The sequence below is a fragment of the Hippocampus bargibanti genome, linkage group LG01, assembly GCF_051943395.1.
Source record: "Hippocampus bargibanti isolate YZ-2025 linkage group LG01, ASM5194339v1, whole genome shotgun sequence".
NCBI lineage: Eukaryota > Metazoa > Chordata > Actinopteri > Syngnathiformes > Syngnathidae > Hippocampus > Hippocampus bargibanti.
Window position 1 is genome coordinate 20,369,282 of NC_142734.1, and position 9,263 is coordinate 20,378,544.

General features: G+C 43.2%; 1 protein-coding gene across 4 annotated transcripts in view; it reads right to left on the reverse strand.

The window, feature by feature from the left end:
• The window catches only part of flna (filamin A, alpha (actin binding protein 280)), a 46,787-nt gene extending 42,226 nt beyond the window's left edge, over window positions 1-4,561 (reverse strand). For all 4 annotated transcript variants that reach the window (XM_089003132.1, XM_089003116.1, XM_089003124.1 and 1 more), the window contains exon 1: window positions 4,405-4,561. The gene's annotated coding sequence lies outside the window, so the exon portion shown is untranslated. The remainder of the gene's footprint in view (window positions 1-4,404) is intronic.
• Between the last annotated feature and the right edge of the window lie 4,702 nt (window positions 4,562-9,263).

The following is a 9,263-nucleotide window of genomic DNA, read 5'->3' on the forward strand; positions in this document are numbered from 1 at the left end:
GATTCGGAGAAGATGCTTTCTTGTTGCTCATACAGTTATGAATATTATTCAAATAGTTCTGAAGAAGAAAGCATACGTTTGCAATCGATTAAAGAATTTATTCCGTGTCATTTTGAGGCATCAGGGGTGGGAAATGTCGCACCCAAAAAGAAATGTTTGCAATCGATTAAAGGAGTCCTCCCAGATCAATTCGAGCAGTCAACGACTGCAATGTAGCACCCAGAAAATGCAGAAGATGGCGCCCAAGCTCCGTTGGAAATGGCCTGATTTGTCTGCTGGGAATTTGTGTCAGCGAATATCAAATAGTTGTCTTGGTGCAACACACAACGATTCACCATTGCTTTATTTATGTGTTTTCCTTCTAATTTCGCCATCAAATTTCCCCATTGCGGGACGAATAAAGAATAAAGGTATTCTGATTCTGATTCTGATCAACACGGATCAGCACGAAGTTTTCAGACCAAACAAAGTACCGCAAAATGCATTGTGTGTCGCTTTCTCGGTCAGGGGCGTTCCAAACGTGACATCATGTGGGTATCGTCATCAACTCGAAAACAAGACTTCCTGAATATTCAGCACGAGTCTTAAAATGTAAAATATAGCTATATGCGGTGGAATCTTTGTAAAATACGCTCAGTAGAAGTCATTTGCAGTGATTTTACAAATTATGGACACAACTTCTCCGGGAGCGTCGGTTGTCCTTTAAACATGAGCGCAAGCAAGACACGGAAAGAGGCTTCCGAGCTCTGACAGTGAATAATTGCATGTTTTAAGAAGTAACTCTCTTCATACTGTTATAGGGTGGTGGCTCCCTGACTTTTTGAACACATCACAAGCACCACAAGTTTAAAAGTCTTCAGATTCCTTACTAAGAAATAACGCAGCAGAGACTGGGGCGGAGGGGTGACTGCACCTTCTTTGTCTAAATAAGGACCTCAACGCCAGTCGACTCAGTGCGGCCTGAAGACATTAAGAACGCTGAGCCTTTGTCTGTGTGTGTGTGGGTGTGACCGTGACCATGACCCTGATGACTGACCAGACGGTGCTAATACTTTTAGCGATGTATGCTTCCCTCTAGTGACTACTTGTTGTACTGCATACAAGATGCCTTTCAGTCAAAAATGTTTTTAACTTAATGCACAATTATTTACTACGAATAAAAACTGGTTACAGTGTCAATGATATCCATCATAATCATTGATGTGACTTTTTTCTAAAAGTGCCTGAAAGACCCTCAGTGGAAAGACATTGTTTTTCAGTCACATTTCTTTTCTCATTGTGACAGAATGAATGCATAATATAATTGACAGACTGTAAATTAATATATCCATCCATTTTCCAGACCGCTTTGTCCTCATTTGGCTCGCGAGGAGTGCTGGAGCCTATCCAGCCGTCTTCGGGCACCAGGCAGGGTAAACCTTGAATTGGTTGCCAGCCAATCGCAGGTCACACAGAGACAAAGAATTTAGAGTATTCAATGATCTTGCCATGGATGTTTTTGGAATGTGGAAGGAAACCCACGCGGGCCCGAGGAGAACATGCAAACTCCACACAGGTAGGCCCCATGACCTCTGCACTGTGAAGCCGTTGTGCTAATGACTTGTCTACCGGGCTGGCACAAATTAATATATTTTGGTGAAAATGAATTAATCTTTTGCTAAATAAAATGCAGCAAAATCACAGCATAATATCAATTCGGGCGTATGCTCTAATAATGCCACATATCCGCTGATTATGTGTCCTATTCATCATTGGTTTAGAAATGTTTTGTATTAACCATTGCTGAAGTTGATTTTGTTCCTTGTGGCACGACTTCTTCTAAATCAAGGCCTTTCAAAAGAACGGCGTGTCCTGACAACTTGAAGGCTTTAAATGCAGCCTTTGAAAGGATTGATATAGTTTCCAGAAGTGTAAGTGGCCAGGTGACTTGCACACTGCAAGAATCCAAACTAGGGCGCGGAAAATCCTACTGGACCCTCCGCACCCTGCCCACAACCTTTTCCAGCTACTCCCCTCAGGCAGGCGCTACCGATCCATGCGCACCAAATCCAGCAGACATTTAAACAGCTTCTTCCCCCAAGCCATTAACTCTTTGAACTCTTTCAACTCTTTCAACAGTAGCCAAAATGGAACTGTAGTGCCACTTAGCAGGTTTTTTTTTGACGACGATACTAGTGCAGCGTGTTTTACCGGAAACAAATTCCTTGTGTGTTCTACATACTTGGCAATAAAGATGATTCTGATTCTGATTCTGATTCTGATGTTCATGGACGAAAGTTCTCGTGGTGAAATACATGCCTCACCGTGGTCCTAACTTTGTTCCTCTCCCCCTGTGATGCCGTTGTTCCTCTCCCCCTGTGATGCCGTTGAGTGCCGGTTGGCCATGCCAACGACTTGTCGTCACAGCCCACCACAACCAATCAGCCACATAGCCAAGCCGAAGAATCGGAACACTCTCTAACCAGCACATGGCACCAGTGTGTCAAATACACATGTAATATGCAATCTTTTTATGTCTGGGAATTTGTTTAAAGTGACAGGGATTGCCGGTTAAATGTGGAATGTGGTGCATAGAGAACACTTCCATTTCACGCTCAAATTAATGAGCCTTGCTTTTTTTGTTGTTTTTCTCTTGTTTTTGTGTTTTATTTTGTCACTTTGTGTTGTTGTGCATCGTGTGGAACGGATACAGATTGTTTTTCAGCATTTTTGGCCACGACATTCATCAAGGAGGAGACTGTGCTGAGCGGTTGCACCTTTTCGGCAGTAATAATATGCCAATGCTGTTTTTGAATGGGAGGAACGTCGGTGCCATTCGACTGTCATCGCTGGACACCAAAGGGCCCATTGTGCTTTTTTTGCGCCTGTAATGGGCAGCATCTTCACAGCCCCGCTTTGTTCAGTGGAAAGGTTGGTGCTGTTGGACAGTCTGCGGCAGGATGAATGCATGGCTTGAGAAGCCCACGATAAGAAGAAAGGAGCGTCAGCGCAGGGCGCCAATGCGTATGTGGAACTGTCGCGTCTTGGAATTGAAGCGGATTTATGTGGGACAGGAGATGTGAGACAATCTCTTTTCATCACTGGGTGCTACAGCTGCGTGTTTGCTTTCAACATTTAGCTTGTAGTCGACGTGCACATTCCACCATGATGTCCCTGATCCACTGGTGAAGAGATGCTTTGACCCTCTCCTCTTTCATCTGGAACTGCTTCGTGTAACAAAGAGGGTACAGAAAGTGCTTAAGAATGAATGACTCTCTGTCTTTGTGTTGTCATGTTATTTGTTATGTAGTTTTTGTTTGTTCTTTTGACTTCAAGACGGCGTCGCGACAGTGGCTGCCTTTCCAGCAGCTCCTCTATTTTGTTTTTCTACTTTCATCCCTTTCATAACTTTGCTGCTGTGAAATGTAAATTTCTCCACTGCGAGACTAATAAAGATAATACAATCCAATCCAAATTAATATTTTTTCCTGTAAATCATAGTTACCTGATCATTTGGATCCTCATTACCACTTACAATTGACAACAGCTATCTTGCTCATGGTGCATAACACCCACAAACAAAATCCAACATTTCAGGTTTAACTTTCTGCAAAAAAACTTTGCGTCAAAGTCAGTACAGCCCCATCAATGCGTGTCAGAGAGTTGGATTGGTTTGGGTGGCGGTTAACAATGTGCTTTGTTCTGTCAAATAATACACATAAAGCATACAGTAAAAAGCTAATATTTTTTCTTATTAAACTTTTGATTGATTTTTATAAACAGAAAAGCAATTTTATGTAGTAAATTTTACACAATAAAACTAGTCGTATCCGTTCACTTAAGCAAACTTTAATACGTAAGTCAGAAGCACTTTTTTCCTTATTTCACACGTAGTGTATCACAGTGGTCGGATGAATACCCCACCTCCTCAATCCAAAACAGCAAATAGGAGAGACACTGGCAATGGTCACCCAATTAACAGACCCCGCACTCCAAATCACCAACTTTTCAGTCATCGGTTGCTCTTAAAATTCTAAGTGTTCTAGTGTTTTGTGACTAAAATATAATAATTAATGATGCACAAAATATTACAATTCGTGATGCACCCTAAAACGGGATGGGAAGGAGGCTATGCGATTCCCCAATTCCCAAACCCATCGCTAGTCCAAAAAAATCAACTGTCCATTTATGACCTTATTTGGTGAGACGCCATAAATGAAGTCTGGGTATGAGGATCAGAGACAAGTTAACGCGGCAAGATCACCTGCACGAGTCGGCGAATCGGGTGTTGAAAAACTTAATAACAAATAAAAAGGGCTGAATGTTTATACAAGATTGCGTCACACAGCTAGACCGATACAGACCGAATTGGAGTCAAACAATCGTCCACTTTATTTGACAATTGTCCTGCAAAAAGAAACTTACATTGTCTCTTGAGGGGCGAGCCTGTCTGTCTCCGCTGTCCTGCGTGGGTCCTTCCCACGCGAGCTTCCAGCAGAAGGGACTGAACTATTCAGGTTTACAGGCTCGTGGTGGTGCAAACACAAGAGGAAAAAAAGTAGTCCCTCCGCTCTTCTTGCTGCCGGACTCTCTTCTGGGAGCGAGTGCTTTAATTGGTGGACAAGTGGGAGCATCAGAGGTGCGGTGGGGGTGTCACTCACTGCTCCGACTCGCCTCCTTACGTCACGACCCCGCCTAAAGAATATCAAAGATGTGATGTCATCGTCTCGTGCAGCACACGTACTTCGATCATTTTGCTTGTGCCCCCGTTAAGTGTATAATGTGACAGCCCTCACACCCAGCTGAGTGTTCGCTCAGAAGTCAAGAATGCTCTGCTTAAGATTCATCATGGTGGAAGGACAGAAGCAGAAGAGGAGTGAAGAACGAAGAGAGAGGGATGGAGAAGATAAGAAAGAGAACAAATCGAACAAAGAGAAGCAAAAACTTTCTGGAAAAATTGTACTTATACACTCTTGTTAAGAAAGTTAGATTGTATCCTCATTTTGTGAAATGCTGTAATACTGAGCTGATCTGGCTACCCAGCCACTACGTGACATCACGTGATTTGACAGTCATCAAAGCCAGTGTATTTGTATGTGTTTGACTCTTCTTACGACGATGAGAGCGCAGTGGTTGCTCTCTGTGCTCCGGCAAATAAATATCCTACTTGTATGATCTAAACAGGTAGACCATCTCGACTCTTTATTCTCCCAAATGCATCGCGAAAGCGCTGAAGATCTTAACAGGTTATGGGCCCAGGAGACGTTTGGGAGATAAAGTGAAGCCAGGAGTGTATCTTGACTTGAAAGAGCAGTGACCGGCTAAAACAGTGGTCAAGATGGATCGAGGAAGGGCAAGCAGGCACCTTCGACTGGCATTCGACGGAGATGAAGATAAGTACGAGATATGGGAATAAAAAATGCTCGGACATTTTCATTTATTGGGACTAAAGAAGACCGTGCTGGGAGAGCCGGCGGCGACGAGTTCCGAAATGGCTACGGATGCAGAGAAAAATGCCGATGCGTATGCCGAATTGATAAATATGGTTGGTGACAAGAGCCTCTCACTAATAATGAGGGATGCGCTTGATGATGGAAGAAAGTATTTGAAGATATTGAGAGAATATTATGCCGGGAAAGAAAAATCACGGATAATAAATCTGTACACCACGCTCACGTCGCTTCAAAAGAGGAACGATGAAAGTGTTACAGACTATCATCAAAGCCGAAACCGCCATCACAGCACTCTGAAATGCGGGTGAAACTATGGGAGATGGACTACATGTTGCCATGGTATTAAAAGGACTACCAGCCAGTTTCAAGCCATTCACAATACATGTGGCGGATTCAAATGATGAAATCAAGTTTGCAGATTTCAAGACTAAGCTACGGAGTTTTGAAGCCACTGAGAAATTGAACACTGAGTCAGGGGACAGTGTGATGAAGACACAGGGTTGGAGTGGACGACAAAACCAACACCCATGACCAGCGCAGTGATGACACAAGCATAGTGTGTTTCAAGTGTGGGATCAAAGGCCACAAAGCAAGAGAATGTCGATAGAAGACATCAGAATCAGAATCAGAATCAGAATACCTTTATTCGTCCCGCAATGGGGAAATGACTGCACATGGTGCAGTCATTGCAAAAGCAAGACAAACAAAGACGCCACGTGCCGGAGTAAGGACAAGTACAGACGGGATGACGCCAGTAAAGCGTCAGAAGATGGCGACACCGAAATCGTGCTCAAGATGAGGGACAGCAAGACCAGATCAAGGGAGCAGTTGGGTCGCGACATCAGAGAGAGGATTGATGGTGGACACGGGAGCCACTTCGCATATCATCACCGACGTGACCATGTTCAAGAATTTCGAAAGTACGTTCAGACTGGAAAGACACCGCATGGAGCTGGCGGACGGCACACAACGCAGCGGAGTCACACATAAAAGCGGAGATGCTGAGGTCTCTTTGATAGACAAAGACATGAAGCAACGCTGAAAGACGCTTTATACATTCCTTCATACCCCCAAGATATTTTGTCTGTAAAGAAAGCGACCACCAACGGGGCAACAGTGATATTTAAAGAAGGCAACAATGCACTGATTACAAAAGGTGGGACGAAATATGATATACATGTGTGTGGAAAGTTGTACTATTTACATATTGAGAAAGAGGCAGACAAATGAAACAGATGAAAACACATATTATGGCATGAGATTACGGCCTAAAACAAGTGAGGTCTTTCAGAAGCCTAATAAGAGAGCCCAAGAGTCGTATATACAAGACAGGGATGCAAGTGAAAGTGCAGTCACAGAGATTAGGCCACATGAACATAACCTCACACAACAAAGTGACACAAATGAACCTGAAAATAGACGGTATCCTACTAGGGAAAGAAAGAGACCTAGTCACTTTGATGATTTTGTGATTGAGTACAGCGATAACGATGAGGCACACACCACAGTGGACTACTGTCAGAGCTGTGTGTGGTGTTCAGCAAACATGCAGAGGCAATGAGATCAAATTATTCTCAAGAATGGGCAAAAGCCATGGATGAGAAAATTCAGTCATTAAATGACAACAATACATTTACTGTAACAACCCTATCAGCGTGCAAGAAAACAGTGGGGGGTAAATGAGTATATGCTATCAAACGTGATGTAGATGTCTGAGACAAATACAAAGCACGGTTTGTAGCAAAGGGCTACAGCTAGGTGGAAAACATGGAATATGGAGAGATGTTTTCACCAACAGCCAATCAAACAGGTATAAGAATGGTGCTTCAAAAAGCAGCTCTGGAAAATGAAGAAAAGATGATGGTCTAGTTTACAAACAAGAACAACTTTACGATCTCAAAAAATCTGTCCGAAACGGGAACAAGGTCTTACAGGATTATTTAACAAATACAAATGAATAATAATAATAATAATAATAATAATAATAATAATAATAATAATAATAATAATAATAATAATAATAATAATAATAATAATAATAATAATAATAATAATGACACAAAGTGATAGCGGCCCGGTAGTCGAGTGGTTAGCACACCGGCTTTACAGTGCAGAGGTCGCCGGTTCGCGTCCCGATCCGGCCTCCCTGTGTGGAGTTTGCATGTTCTCCCCGGACCCGCGTGGGTTTTCTCTGGGTCTTCCGGTTTCCTCCCACACTCCAAAAACATGCATGGCAGGCAGATTGACCACTCCAAATTGTCCCTAGGTGTGAGTGTGAGAGTGACAGTTGTATGTCTTTGTGTGCCCTGCGATTGGCTGGCAACCAATTCAGGGTGTCCCCCGCCTCGTGCCCGAAGACAGCTGAGATAGGCTCCAGCAACCCCCGCGACCCTAATGAGGAATAAGCGGTATGGAAAATGAGATGAGATGAGATAATAATAATAATAATCAGAGCATTGTCATCAAATGGTGAGTATAGTTTAGCTTTTTTTGATTGTTGTTGTGCTGATGACCATTTTGTGTTTGCGAGCCTTTTACTGAGCGAGTTGCTTGTTCTGTAGCCACAAAGGGACATAAGTCTTCTTGTGCCGGTCCCAAGCCCGGATAAATACAGAGGGTTGTGTCAGGAAGGGCATCAGACGTAAAAGCTTAATCATAAAAGCGTATCATACCTCTGAAGATGAAGGTTACTGATTCGCTGTGGCGACCCCTCGAAGGGAAAAGCCGAAAGGAAAAGAAAAAGAAATGAATACAAGCAAAACCCAGCTGACTATTGTATTTATGCCAAAGAGTCAAGAAGTGACAAGATGATCAGAATCAGATGGGACGGTGATTTCATTATTGACGACTACCAATATGCAAAAACAATTGTATTTGAGAGTTTACACCCATTGTTTTTGGAGGTTGAAATATGTAAGACAGGGTTCACATTGTTCTATTTATTTTGGTTTACATTACAGCAAACTGCGTATAAGTGGGGGTGTTAAGAAAGTTGTAAAATTGTATCCTCATTTTGTGAAATGCTGTAATACAGAGCTGATCTGGCAACCCAGCCACTACGCGACATCACGTGATTTGACAGCGATCAAAGCCAGTGTATTTGTATGTGTTTGACTCTTCGTACGACGATGAGAGCGCAGCGGTTGCTCACTGTGCTCCGGCAAATAAATATCCTACTTGTATGATCTAAACAAGAGGACCATCCCGACTCTTTATTCTCCTAAATGCATCGCGAAAGCGCTGAAGATCTCAACAACTCTAACCCCAGTTTTGTGTGGGCGGGTATGCGCGCGTGTGTGTTGTATTAAATACAGCCAGATGTTCGCTGTTGGGCTTTTGAGCCAGGCCGTCAGTGACATCACCCATATGGAGTTACATTAGCAGATCTGACATGCAATATTTTTTGTGACTGATGCAGTTTCCCCCCCAGAAAATAGCAATGACAGGAATATCGATGAAAAGGTTTCTTCAGACGTCATCTGTACTTCTTTGAAGGTGTCGGACGTTTCGCTTCTTACCCAAGAAACTTCGTCAGCAAACTAAAGTCTTACTGGTATTTTAGTCCCTATATATATATCCCCATTGTCCAGACATGGCGGTGCCGGACTCTGCTATGATAGGTACCTGCTCTCAGGTTGGGGGGGAGCAGAGGACTACTCCCTGCAACTCCACTGAATGTTCCTATTGGTCTGACTAACGACTGGCCTGATTTAGATCGTTCATACAATAGCCTGCTTAGGCTACATTGGATTAGTTATACTAATTAGGTGAGTCAGGCCAGTCGTTAGTCAGTACAATAGGAACTTTCAGTGGAGTTGCAGGGAGTAGTCC